The sequence below is a fragment of the Panthera pardus genome, unplaced genomic scaffold (assembly GCF_024362965.1).
Source record: "Panthera pardus isolate Hobbes unplaced genomic scaffold, ASM2436296v1 HiC_scaffold_18, whole genome shotgun sequence".
NCBI classification, from domain to species: domain Eukaryota; kingdom Metazoa; phylum Chordata; class Mammalia; order Carnivora; family Felidae; genus Panthera; species Panthera pardus.
Window position 1 is genome coordinate 4,839,219 of NW_026526743.1, and position 12,086 is coordinate 4,851,304.

At 58.4% G+C, this 12,086-nt stretch overlaps 1 protein-coding gene across 2 annotated transcripts in view; it reads right to left on the bottom strand.

The window, feature by feature from the left end:
• Positions 1-12,086, bottom strand: part of LRRC4B (leucine rich repeat containing 4B) — a 61,735-nt gene that overhangs the window by 31,442 nt on the left and 18,207 nt on the right. Inside the window, exon 1 of one of the 2 annotated variants that reach the window (XM_053905664.1) lies at positions 7,909-8,280. The exons of the other annotated variant lie outside the window; for it this stretch is intronic. The gene's annotated coding sequence lies outside the window, so the exon portion shown is untranslated. Of the gene's footprint in view, positions 1-7,908; positions 8,281-12,086 lie in introns of those variants that run through there. 2 annotated transcript variants of the gene reach the window in all.

Below are 12,086 nucleotides of genomic sequence, written 5' to 3' on the forward strand. Positions count from 1 at the left end.
ATCGGAGAAATGGGGATTAATAAGATACCCTATGACAAAGGACTGGGAGGGCACGGGTTTGGGGGATGCATGAAGGCCTGAGAGCAGCAGCTGTCTACCAGCCGGCAGAGAATGTTCTGGGAACTGATGCGTCGCTGCCCAGTGGCAGTCTCTGCGACTACGGAAGAAACGCTTTCTGTGCTGTCCAACATGGTAGCCACGAGCACGTGCGGCTGGTGAGCGCCTACTGAGTGGTGAGTGTGACTGAGGAATTGAATTAATTTAATTTAAATTAATCTAAATGTCAATGGCCACACGTGGCTGTAGTGGTTACTGTATTGGAGAACGTGGTTCTGACTGCTGGAGTGGCTGTCCCAGTGTGTGTCTGGCTGAAGCTCAGGTCTGCACGGAACTGGCTCTGCCTGAGGCCCCCGCGAACACACAGCCCCGGGCGGGCTCCCAGCTGAAGCGCGACCTCCAGGCCCCCTCTCTTCTGTGTACACTCTGTGCGATTCTGTGTAGCTCTGGGATGTGGGGGTCAGTATAACGCTGCTGAATTGAATCTGCCTGGGTGGGGGGGGTGGGGGAGCTAGAGCCTGGCCTGGTATTGGAACTTTTCAAAACAGAGGTCACCGCCAAGGCTCCGGCAGGGGTGTGTGAGGTGAGTTTGCAGGTGGGAGGGGTGCAGTGCTAGCCACCTTGACCGTGGCCTCCCTGGCTCCTTCTCTCCTTGCTGGCCCCTGGAAGGGCAATTCTGCAATTTGTTTTCTACCTCAGGATGTGTGTAACTAATTTTATTTTTTTTGTGTTTATTTATTTGGAGAGAGAGAGAGAGAGAGAGAGAGAGAGAGCGAGCATGTGTGCACGCGCAGGCAGGGGAGGGACAGAGAAAGGGAGAGAGAATCCCAAGCAGGCTCTATGCGGCCAGTGCAGCACCCTACATGGGGCTCAATCCCAGGAACCGTGAGATCATGACCTGAGCATAAATCAAGAGTCAGATGCTTAACCGATTGAGCCGCCCAGGTGCCCCTGCGTGACTAACTTTATAAAAAGGGATGTGTGTATGTGTGTGTACTACTAAAAGTAATAAAAAGTGGGAAAGCACTTGAACTGGAACAGTGTTTCTGGGACATCCACACGTGTCCAGATCGCCTGGGATCTTGTAGTGCAGATTCTGACGGGAGTGGGGGAGGAGTGGGGAGACTCAGGGCCCGGACTTCCTGGGGATGCTGGTCTGGGAGCACCCTGCGCTCCATTTCAGGATGAATCACGAACTCTCCTCCTCCTTCCCCCTGCTCTGTGGAAGAGTGTGCTCCAGGCTGGGCCAGACCCTCGTTAGAACCTCCACTGCCGCAGTGACTAGCCCTGTAGCCTTGGGGAGGGGATGTCACCTCTCGGGGCCTCAGTTTGCTCCTCTGTGAAATGGGGAAAATAGCTCATCTACCTCCGGGGGTGGTGGAGACTCTGGTCCGATACCTGTGATGGGTTCAGCGTGGTACCTGGCACAGAGGAAGCTCGCACTAAAATTATTCTCTAACTGTGACCCTCCTCCTCCGTGTCACCACACCATCACTCTAGGACGACGGAGAGCTGGAAAGAGACTGGCATCAGGGAAACTTGGGTTCAAACTCTGACTTGCCACTGGCTCGTTGGGGTCCCCCTCCTGTCCCCACCAGGCTCTGTCTGCGGAGATAATGATACCCAGCTTACTGGGGGCTCATGGTGACATGTCTGGTGCTGGGCACTTGAATGACAGTGATATTAAGGCTATTTTCACTGGGTCTGAAGAACAAACCTCTTTCTCGTTCCGTGACTCAGTCTCCCTGCTCCCCATATGTAAATCCAGCATTTCCAGCCGGATCATTTATTGAGGAGTGGAGGCGGGGGGGGGGGGGACGGACATCGAATCACCTGAGGAATCCGTGCCCCCCCACCCCCACCAGCTAGACATGGATTGGACCCTCCCACACCTGGTGAGGAGAGCCCACTGTGAGAATCGGGGACGGTTGGTCCTGTCCCCTGGAGGCATTACAAGGGCATAAACGAGGGGAGGCCCTAAGTTACAGGAACCTTAATGTCTCTTTTAAAGTCTAACCTTCAGGGCACCTGGGGGCTCAGTCGGTTGAGCATCTGACTCTTGATTTCGGCTCAGGTCATGTTCTCATGGTTCAAGGGATCGAGCCCTACATCGGGCTCTGTGCTGAGCATGGAGCCTGCTTAAGATTCTCTCTCTCTCTCTCTCTCTCTCTCTCTCTCTCTCTCCCTCTGGCCCTCTCCCCTGTTCCCGTTCTCTCTAAAATAAAATTACCAAAAAAATAAAGTATAACCTGATATGAGTCTGTTATTAACAATCTGATTATTATTAACAATCCTAATTTCTACTTGGAGGGCCTGATGGACCAGCAAGTTCCACTCTCTGGGTCTCAGTTTACCCCCCTGGAAAGCAGTGGTCTCAGCTGGGGGAGACAATCCGGAGGGTGGCCCACGCCTGGGCTTGCAGCCCCAGCGAAGCCACTTCTGGCTGTTGACATTGGGCGAGGGACTTCTCTGTGAGCCTCAGTCTCCCTGTATGCCCAACTAGGGATGATGATCGTGCCTCCCTTGGAGGTCTTCCGTGAAGGGCAAGTGGAGAACAGCCACGCAGGCTGCCACAGAGCCTGGCACGTGGTAAGCTCTCCGTGGACTTCAGCTCTTTTCATTCTTATCTCGGGCCCTGTGCTTGAAGGTTCTAGGCAAGGGGAGGGCACATCTCAGTGTTTACCGCCTGGGGTTTACCCCTCAGGACAGCCAGGGCTGGCACCGCTCTCTGACCTTTGTCTCACTGCTTGGAACAAGAGCTCCAAGGCCTAAGGTCAATTCTGTGGGCAGGAGAGTGGGCTGGGGGCTTCAGGAAGAGAAGAGGGCTGCCTTAGCGGGCTGAGACAGGAAGGGGGTGGCCTGGGCTGCTGGCCCCAGCCTCCCTTCCCCCTGCTTCTGGGTCCTATACACGCTTCTCAACCCGCAGGCCGGACCGGGCATTCTTTCTCTTGGCAGCCTTCTTGGGGACCCAGTGGTCCCCTGGGATGGACTCCTGCCTGACCACGAACTGCAGGGTCCCCTAGCAGCCCATCTCCCGGGCCCCCAGTGCAGCTCCTCGGTCTCCACCTACCACGACAACGGTTGTGCCTGTAGGTTTCCAGGCAACAGAGGGGCATTTGGGCTCTTCCTACTCTCCTGCCACCCCCCTGCCTGGCAGAGCCACCTTACTTTCAGGGACCCGGAAGGGAAGGTAAAGGGGCTTCTGCTCAGTGAGGATGGAGGCGTCTTAAACTCAAGAGACGAGGAGAGGAAACAAAGCCATGCTCCTGACACCCCAAAGGGTGATGGTGGAGTAACTCAAGCTGGGCCCTAGCCCTGTCATGGCCCAAAAGGTACCTCGTTGTCTGCACCCTGACCTGGAGGCGGGGCCAAACTAAGCCCCTCCCCTTCCCAGAACAGGGCCCCGGGTCCATCACCAGGCCCTCTGTCCCCTGAGACCCGCACTTGGACCGGATGAACTCCCAAATGTGCACCCGTCCTCCAACACACAGGGAAACCTACCCCTGCCTGTGCTGCCATCCTGCACTAAGGGACAAGCGTGGGGTCTGTGGCCCGCCCCGGCGTCAGCCAGCCTCGACTGGCTGCCACATGGTGGCTTCGGGAACGCCGCAAGGGGCCAGCGCTTCCCAAGCAGATCATGGCTGTGGAGAGCTCCTGTGCGCCCTGCACCCTGGTGGTCTTGCGAGTTTCTGCCTCCACGGGAGGGAGGGGGCAGGTGAGCCTGGGGGCTGGGGCAAAACTGCCCCGGAGGATGATGAGGCAGGAAGGCCAGGCTGACAAAGCTCCCGGCCAAGGGGGCTCCAATTTTGGAAAGAAACCAGAGAGAAGCAGCGTGGAGAGAGTGACAGGGCAAAAACCAAGCCCGGGGCCAGAGAAAATAGCCAGGCTTGAGAACTCAGCTGCCTATGGAGCCGGGCAGGTAAGACAGATGGATACAGCAGGTTAATAGAGAGTGGGAGCGGTGGCCAGCAGGCACCTGAGCACAGCCCATGGCTAACCCAGAAGGGGAATGTTTCAAAAGAAGCGGGTAATCTGGATTTGGAGCGGGGGGAATGTCATTGACATATAACATTGTATGAGTTTCAAGTGTACAACATAATGATTCAGTATTTGTGGAATGATTACCACAATAAGTCTAGTTGACATCCGTCACCACACGTAGCTACAATTTTTTTTCATGATGAGAATGGATTTTTACGTGAAATCACTATTTTTTTTTTTAAGTTGACAACACATTAAATACTTAGAAAGCACTGGGGGGAAATAACACTCAGGGCCCACAGGACGCAGGGGAAGCGCTCAGGAATGTGGGAGAGTGAGTGCAGGGAAGACAGAGCAGGAGGCAGGGAGGAACCTACGGGCTGGTGGGGGTGAGGGAGAGTGACACAGAGGAGCAGAGAGCAGAGCCTACAGGGAAATAGAGGCAGGTTTCACAGCAGGTGGGCTTTGAGAAAGAAATACTGATGAATAAGTTCATCTGTGTGGACCCATACACTGGGCTGTAGGGCTGTAGGGCGAGGAGGGTCGCCCCAGGGGAGAGCCAGGGGAGAGACGGTGGGAGATGGGCTTGATAGACACAGGAGGTCCGGGTAACATCTAGTGACAGGTGCCCGGCCACAGAGGTGGGGGAGGTTCGTGAAAGATGGGGCAGGATGGTGGAGAGAAGTGGGGAGGAAGGGAGACAGAGATGGGGACCGTGGCCTGAGAATGGAGCCAGGGCGCCGGAAGGAGTTCAGTGCTTCCCCTCCGCCTCCTGCCCCTCTGCCCACCTCTGCCCAAAGACCTGCCTTTCCCCTTGAGGCCTCTGTGACTGTGCACGAGTCCCTGCGCGCCTGCACTTGGCCATGGCTCTACCTTGGAGGGATGTGTCAGTGGTCCTCTGGCACCCGATGGTTTAATCCTGCTGTCCTCGAGACCCCTGGGAGCCCTCGGACTCTGGTAGGCGGAGGGCATTCCCCCAACCGCCTCTGGGTGGAATTAAGGGTGATGGCCGGCTCCAGTCAGCACACACCTGTGCCCCTCACACTGGGCTCTGGGCTTGACTGTGTGCGCGCAGCTCTGTGACATCCCCAGAGCTCCGAGGCCACCTCTGTGCCTCTCACTTTGTGTCTCTTGGCGCACGTGAGTTCATGAGGCGACCGCGTTTGAGGGCCTCTCTGGCCAGCATGGTTCTCCACAGGGTGCTGCCTCTGTCTCTCCCTCCGGGTCTCTGTGCGTGAAGGGCTGTGCGTGTCTCTATACGTGCACTTGACTCCGGGTCTTTCTCCTGGCCTCTGGCTGACTCTGGGTACCGCAGCCCTGTTTGTAACTGGGTCTCTGGCTGCCAGTGAATAACTGTGTGTGTGTGCGTGCGTATGTGTGTGCTCTCGCACACCTCTGCCCACTCGTGGCTCTGTGTCTTTCTCACACTCTCCCACCCTCTGCCCATGGCTGGTTCAGGTCCCTCGCAGTTCACTGTGCCTCTAATCCCCCCTGCACCTCTGGTGGTGGAATGTTCTCTGGCTCCTTCGTGCCAGCTCTGTGGGTCTGCACACACCCTCCCTGAGTCTGTGGCTCCCTGTGTCTCTGCCTTAGGCCTCTTGCTCCTCTGTGCGTGTGGATGGTTGTGGGTTCCCCTGTCTGACTCTTGCTTTCTTTCAGAAATTAGGTGAGTAACTCTGTGTACGTCTGGCTCGGTGGTGATGCACCCTAATTGTGTGTGTGTGTGTGTGTGTGTGTGTGTGTGTGTGTGTGTGTGTGTTTGGGAGTCTTCTCTCACTCTGGCTGTGCCTCTATCTCTCTGGCTCCCACGCTTCTCTGCCTTGTCGGAGGGTCTCTCTCAGCGCCTCTCTGCTGCCTCATTCCCTGCCCCTCCTTTCTGAGTGCGCCCGCTGTGTGGACAGCCAGGTGGCCAGGATTAGAGGGGACCCAGCGAAGAGCAGGAGGAAGGCGGGAAGCGGAGGCTGCAAGATGCAGGTTGGAAGGAGCCAGGAGACAGAAGATGCTCCAGGAAGAGGGAGGGGCCGATGCTGGCCAAGGTCCTGGGGAGTGGGGAGTTTTTAGGGGGGAGAGGATGCTGCCGGCTGCCTGGACCAGGAGGGAAGCGACTCCGGCTACTCCCAGCTGCCGCTGGAGCCCGAGTTCCTGTCTGGCGGCTGCGCGGCCGGGACTAGGGATGTGAGGCGCATAGCAATGGGGCGCTGCGGAGGCTCGACTGCAGCTCCCAGCTGGGGAGGGGGGGTGGGGAGGGGGCTGTGGGGCAGCCCTGAGGCTCCCTTGCCCCTCCCCCTTCCCAGCTGGGCTCTCCCCAGGGGATTTCCCCACCCTGAGAAAGTGGCGACGGGAGAACCGGGCCTGAGGCTGCGGGGAGCAGGGCAGGGAGGAGAGGGTGCTCGTGAAGAGCAGCAGAGGTGGGGGCGGGGAGAGAAGGGTCAAGATGGGAGTGGCCGAGAGGAAGGGATCGGGGTGGGTGGGCGAGGGGGCATCGGGGGGCCTGGTGACTCAGACCCTGGAGAGAGACCAGTTGGGCCCCTGGCAGGACAGAAGGGAGGAGCCCGTGGAAGTGGGGGCTTGCAAACTTGGGTGGAACCCTGGACAGAGCCTGGGCCTCGGGCTCCGGGACTGATGAGAAGTTGAAAGTAGGCGATCGGCAGGAAAGAGAGATTTCAGAGAAGAGGGCTCCAGGACTGGGGGGTCGGGGGCTGGGGATCCCACGAGGTGAGGAAACAGGGATGGGGGGGGGGCTCTGAGTGAGGAAAGGTCATAAAAGGCGGTCCCAGACACAGATGGGTGTGAGCGAGAGAGAGGCTGGTGGTAGTGCTAGGGAGAAGCCCCCTGCCTCCCCATACAAGGATCGGAAGCAGAGAGGGGAGAAGACAAGGGTTCCGGAGAGGAACAGGGTAGGGAGTGGGGCTAGAGGAGAGAGGGGCTAAAGTCGGGATCTCCTGGAGAGAAGGTCAAGGGAGGGGATATTGGGGGGGGAGAGTCAGAGATGGGGGTGAGAAGACCCTGAAAGGAAGGCAAGGTGCAGTTAGGTCTGAGAAGAGCAGGTGTGAGAGTGGAAAGCCAGCAAATGGGGGGAGGGGTGGTCCCCAAGAGGAGAGGGCTAAGGACGGTGGGAGGGAGGTAGTGGTTCCGTGGAGACACATGCCCAAGGATAGAAGGCCCCGAAGCAGAATGGGGTCAAGGAAGGGGGTTTTGGGAAAAGGGAGGGGCAGGGGTTTCACTGCCCACCAGGAGGGGTTGGGGGACCCCAGAGAGAGAAGCGCTGAAGATTGGGGAGGGGGTTGTCTCGCTCCCCAGTCACCCCCTCCGTCTTTCCCATTCTCACTTCCCAAACTCCCCGGTTCTCCCTGGTTGCCAAGGCAACCGCTCCTGCCAGGCGCGGTCACCAAGGAAACCCCGTGCCCGCCTCTCCCCCTTCCCCATCACTGGCGTGCCCCCCCCACCCCAAGCAGCAGCGGTGTGGAGGGTGGGAGGGGCAATGGTGGGGGAAGAACTCAGGCTCCCACCCCAGAAAGGGGGGCCCCAGGTCTACACCCGGTGAGCCCCCCCCACAAGCCTACATCTTCAACCCCGCAGCTGGATACGCGTAGCGACTGCCGGACGTACACCACCCCCCGCCCGTCCCCAAGGCAGCGGCGACCCCCCAACACAGAACTCGCTCAGCCCGGAGAACCCCCACCCGACTGCTTCCCCCACCCGCTTCGGCTCTCCATCAGGCCCCGCCCACTGTCCTCTGCCGCCGACCCCCCCCCCCCCCATCCCGGAGGAGGCCTTAGACCACGGTCCCCTAATTAAGAGAATGCCCCCCATCCACCCTCCGCGGTTCGGCCTCCCGCCCCCACCCGGCGCCCCTCGGCAGCTACTCACAGCGAGGAAAGGGGCTCCTTCTCCGGGGCAGCATGCCCGGCCCGCGGGGGGAGGACCCCCCCAATGAGGCACAGGGATTTGGGGTGCGAGGCCCGCTGCGGGGAGGCGCGGGGGGCGGGGCTGCGGCCGGGCCTGGGTCTCTCGAGTTCTCCCCCCTCCCCGGCTCCTGGATGGGGAGGGGGCTTCCGCAGCGGTAGCGGTGGGGTTCGGGGGGCCGCTCTGCCTCCTCGCTCGCCCGCCCGCCTGCCGCCCGGCCCGGCGCCCTCGCCCGCCGGCCCGCCGCCCGCCTTCCTTCTTGCCTTCCTTTCTTTCCTTCTTTCTTTCCTTGCTTCCTTCCTTCCAGCCTTCCTTCCTTCCTTCCTCCCTCCTCGGGCCGCCGGCGCCGCTCTCCCCCCACCCCACCCCCCCAGGCCCCGGCCCCGGCCCCGGCCCCCGCCTCGGACGGTGCGGCAGCGACCGCGAGCAGCCGAGAGCGGCGGAGACGGGAGCGGAATACTGATGATGGAGGGGGAGCGGGAGGGAGGGGAGGGAGGGCGCCGGGAGTTGGGGGGGGGGAGAGGCTGCCCGGGAAGGAAAGGAGGGGGGAGAGGAGAGAGGGGAGGGAGGGCAGAGAGGAGGAGAGGGAGAGGAAGAGGGGGGTAGAGACGGGAAAGAGAAAAAAAAGCAGAGGATGGGTCAGGGAGAGAAAAGGGGAGGGACGAGAGGGTGGAGGGGGGGGAAGGGTGGAGGGGTGGAAGAAACACAGGAGGGAGGAAAAGGGAAGGAAGGAAGAAGAGGGAAGAAGAGAGGAAGGAAATCGGGAGAGGAAGGAAAAGAGGGGAGGTGAGAGAGAGAAAGGTGGGGAGGAGCGGAGGGGAGAGATGGAAAAAGGGGAGAGAGAGAGGCAGTGTCCTGGACTGAGGGGAAGCAAGAGGGGGAGAAAGTCCTGGTACACCTTTGGTAAATATTTGCAGATGAATGCAGGAGGGAAGGGTGAGGGAGATAGAAGGGAAGAGGGGGTAGGCAGAGGGGGAGGAAAGAGGCCCCAAAGGAGGGAAGTAGCCAGGGAGCCGGGACAGGAAAAGGCCCAGGAGCAGGGAAGTGGGGGAAGGCAGGCAGGTCCCCTTTGGGGACAATGTGGGGAGGGGGAGTGGGGGCTAGGCGCTACCTCTAAGGGCTAAGAGCCCAGGGGGAAGCCGGCAGGACAGGAAAGAGGGCCAGGAGGAGCAGAGTGGGGAGCTGAGAGGACAGAGGCTGGAGGAAGGCAGGGAGCCTGAGGAGGGGGTGGGGCAGAGGAAGAGCAGGGAGGTGGGGTCCTTGAATCCCACCGTGTCCCTGCTTCATCCTCCCCACCCCCACCCCGTCACTGAGAGAAAAGGATCCTCACGTCCATTTTCATCATGAGGACACTGGGCTCTCAGAAGATCAAGGGCAGGATCCAAATGCAGAGTCCTGGGTTCTGGAAAGGGTATTTTGAAGGAGCTGGAGAAGAGGTCGGGCCCAGGCATGGAGCCCCTGGCCCAGACCTGTCAGGTGCAGGCGCCTGGAAGGGGGCAGAGAACAGAGCCCCACAGCCTCCCCACCCTCCTCCTCTCACCTCCCCCAGGTGTTGGCAGCAGGTGTGGGGACACATTTAGAGTTGTGAAGGGGCGTTGCACCTCCGCTTCAGGGAGTGGGCGGGGGGGGGGGGGGGGGAGGAATGCAGAGGCCCAGAGGTCACCTTGCCTTCTCCCTGCCCCACCAACTTCCCTGTCCACTCAAAATGGGGAGTAAAGAAACCCAGCAGGGGGCTGAAAGGAGGCAGCCCCTATCCAGGACACAGAATTTCTTTCCACGTTCTGAAATTAGGGCAGAAATCTCACCTCTTCCTTGTCCCCCCGACCCCACCCCCAAGAAGTCAGGCTACTACGAACTTGGGACTTGGAGGAGAGAGAAAAGAGAACAGTTCTTTTCCTCATTGCTGATGTCCTAGAGAGACCGGACTCTCTCTTTGTCCTTCTTCTCAGAGCCCCTAGAGGAGGAAGGGTGGCCCCTCTACTCCACAGGCAGAAATGGGGCACAGCGGAGGAGGCTGGTCTGGGGAAGGAGGGGGCTGGGAGGCGGGATAGGAAAGTGGCCCAGACAGACATCTGTAATGAGCCAGAGCAGGAGACAGACCTGGAGCAGGTGACAAGTGAGGTCACATTTGGGTGCAGTAGAGGCATCTGTGGGTGGGGAATGGGCAACCCACAGACCTGAGAGCTACAGAGAGGGGAAGCCAAGAGAGGAGAGACAGGCTAGGGCCACAGGGCAACAGGTGGGGTGTGGAGCTCTGGGTCCCCACCTGAGTGCTGCTCAAACCTGGCTCAGGTGAAGGGCGGAGTGAATGTGTGTGCACCCCAGAGTGCAGCATAGTGTAGGCCCAAGGTCAAGGGCAAAACTGTAATTAATAATGGCAGCCAGCGTGTTCCAGGCGTACTATTACTGTGGTCAGATGTGGTGCTGAGCACTTCATGAACATCTTGTTGGCTCCTTACAACTACCCTGAACTTGACTCCTAGGGATGTGGGCAGGCCCAGGGGGAGCAGGGTCTTGGAGGTCCCTGCCGTGCCAGCATTAACCCTTTAGTTACTAGAGGGTCCCTGGGAGAAGCCAGTGCAGGGAAGAATTTCAGTGTCTTCCAACCCGTGCACCTACTGGTCCATACTCTGGAGCTCTGCCCGGAGGGTATAATCACCCTTGTGTGGCCGAAGGAGAAATGTGTTGCCATTAAGTTCACTGGGGACCTGCTGGGGACCTGGTGCTGGTCAGGGCCCTGAGAATCAGCTGGAGAACGGGCTGGAGCCGGTCCCTGCTCTCCTGGAGCGTACCTTCCAGAAGATAGGTAACCCAAGGACCTATTTCAGATAGGATACGTTAAAAGGGGATCCTAGGCAGGAGATGGGCTGGTCGGGCATCATTGGGAGGACAGACTTGAGATAGTCAGGGGAGGCCTCCCGGAGGACGTGGCCTTGGAGCCGAGACCCCCATGATGAGAAAGAGGCAGCCGCGAGGGTGCACAGAGAAGGGTGCCCAGGAAGAAGAAATACGGGGAGCAGAGGCCCTGCGAGGACAGCAAGCTTGGGCCGTGTGAGAGAGGAAACTAGTGTGGCAGAAGATGCGAGAGACAGGGAAAGTGGAAGAGGATGAGAGTGCCAAGTTTGGCTCAAACGCGACACCAAACCTCCACAGTATTCCTCTGCCCCCCAAACTTTGCCCTAAAGCTTAGCTCAGGTGGCAGTCGTGAGTGACCTACATCCTGACCCCCACTGTTCTTCCACATTTGCAACACTCACTGGGGCCTATGATGTACCAGAAACCATATTACCTCAGAAGGGGTGGCAGTGACCCAGGGGCCCCTGTCACAATGGAGACTGAAAGGTATGTTTACGATTTCAAAAAGCCAAATGTAAATTGCATATTTCCTTTGGGATGGCATTTCAGAGGCTAACCCAAACATCAAATTTCTCTGCTTCAGGCTGTTAAGAAAAAAAACCTTTTTTTTTTTTTTTTAAAGAAAAAAGTGTTTAATCCACTCAAGTGTGTTAACCGCTTTTCTTACCTGGATCAGAAGCTCTGATGGGTAGTTAGGTATACTCTGATAAATAAAATATGGGCAAAGGAAATTGCCCCTTAATTTACTTTGGTTTGCTCAGAAAACTCTTTCCGGGGGCACCTGGGTGGCTCAGTAGGTTAAGTGTCCAACGTTGGCGCAGGTTATGATCTCACAGCTCGTGAGTTCGAGCCATGTAACAGGCTCTGTGCTGACAGCTCAGAGCCTGGAGCCTGCTTGATTCTGTGTCTCCCTCTCTCTCTGCTCCTCTCCCCACCCTCAAAAATAAATAGACATTAAAAAAAAAAAGGCTTTCCAAGTGGGATCCATGGGGGACAGGGGTATCACCCCCACTCCGCCCCCACTGTTCATGTATTTTATCCAATATCCTACACTTAGCAACTGCTGTGGGCCTTCACCTCTGCCGGTGAATCATTAGGATCATCACCAACGGTGGAGAGTTCTAGGAAGGGGGAAACATCATAGTGGGTGCTAAGCTAGGCCCGAGAGCTTACCCCCAATTCTGCCCTTTACGACATCTCCAGTGCAAACCCTAACCTGAATTCTTAGGAGAGATGGTGACCGCTGGAAAGTGAACACGGGGTCGGATGCTCAGCTTTCACAGCAG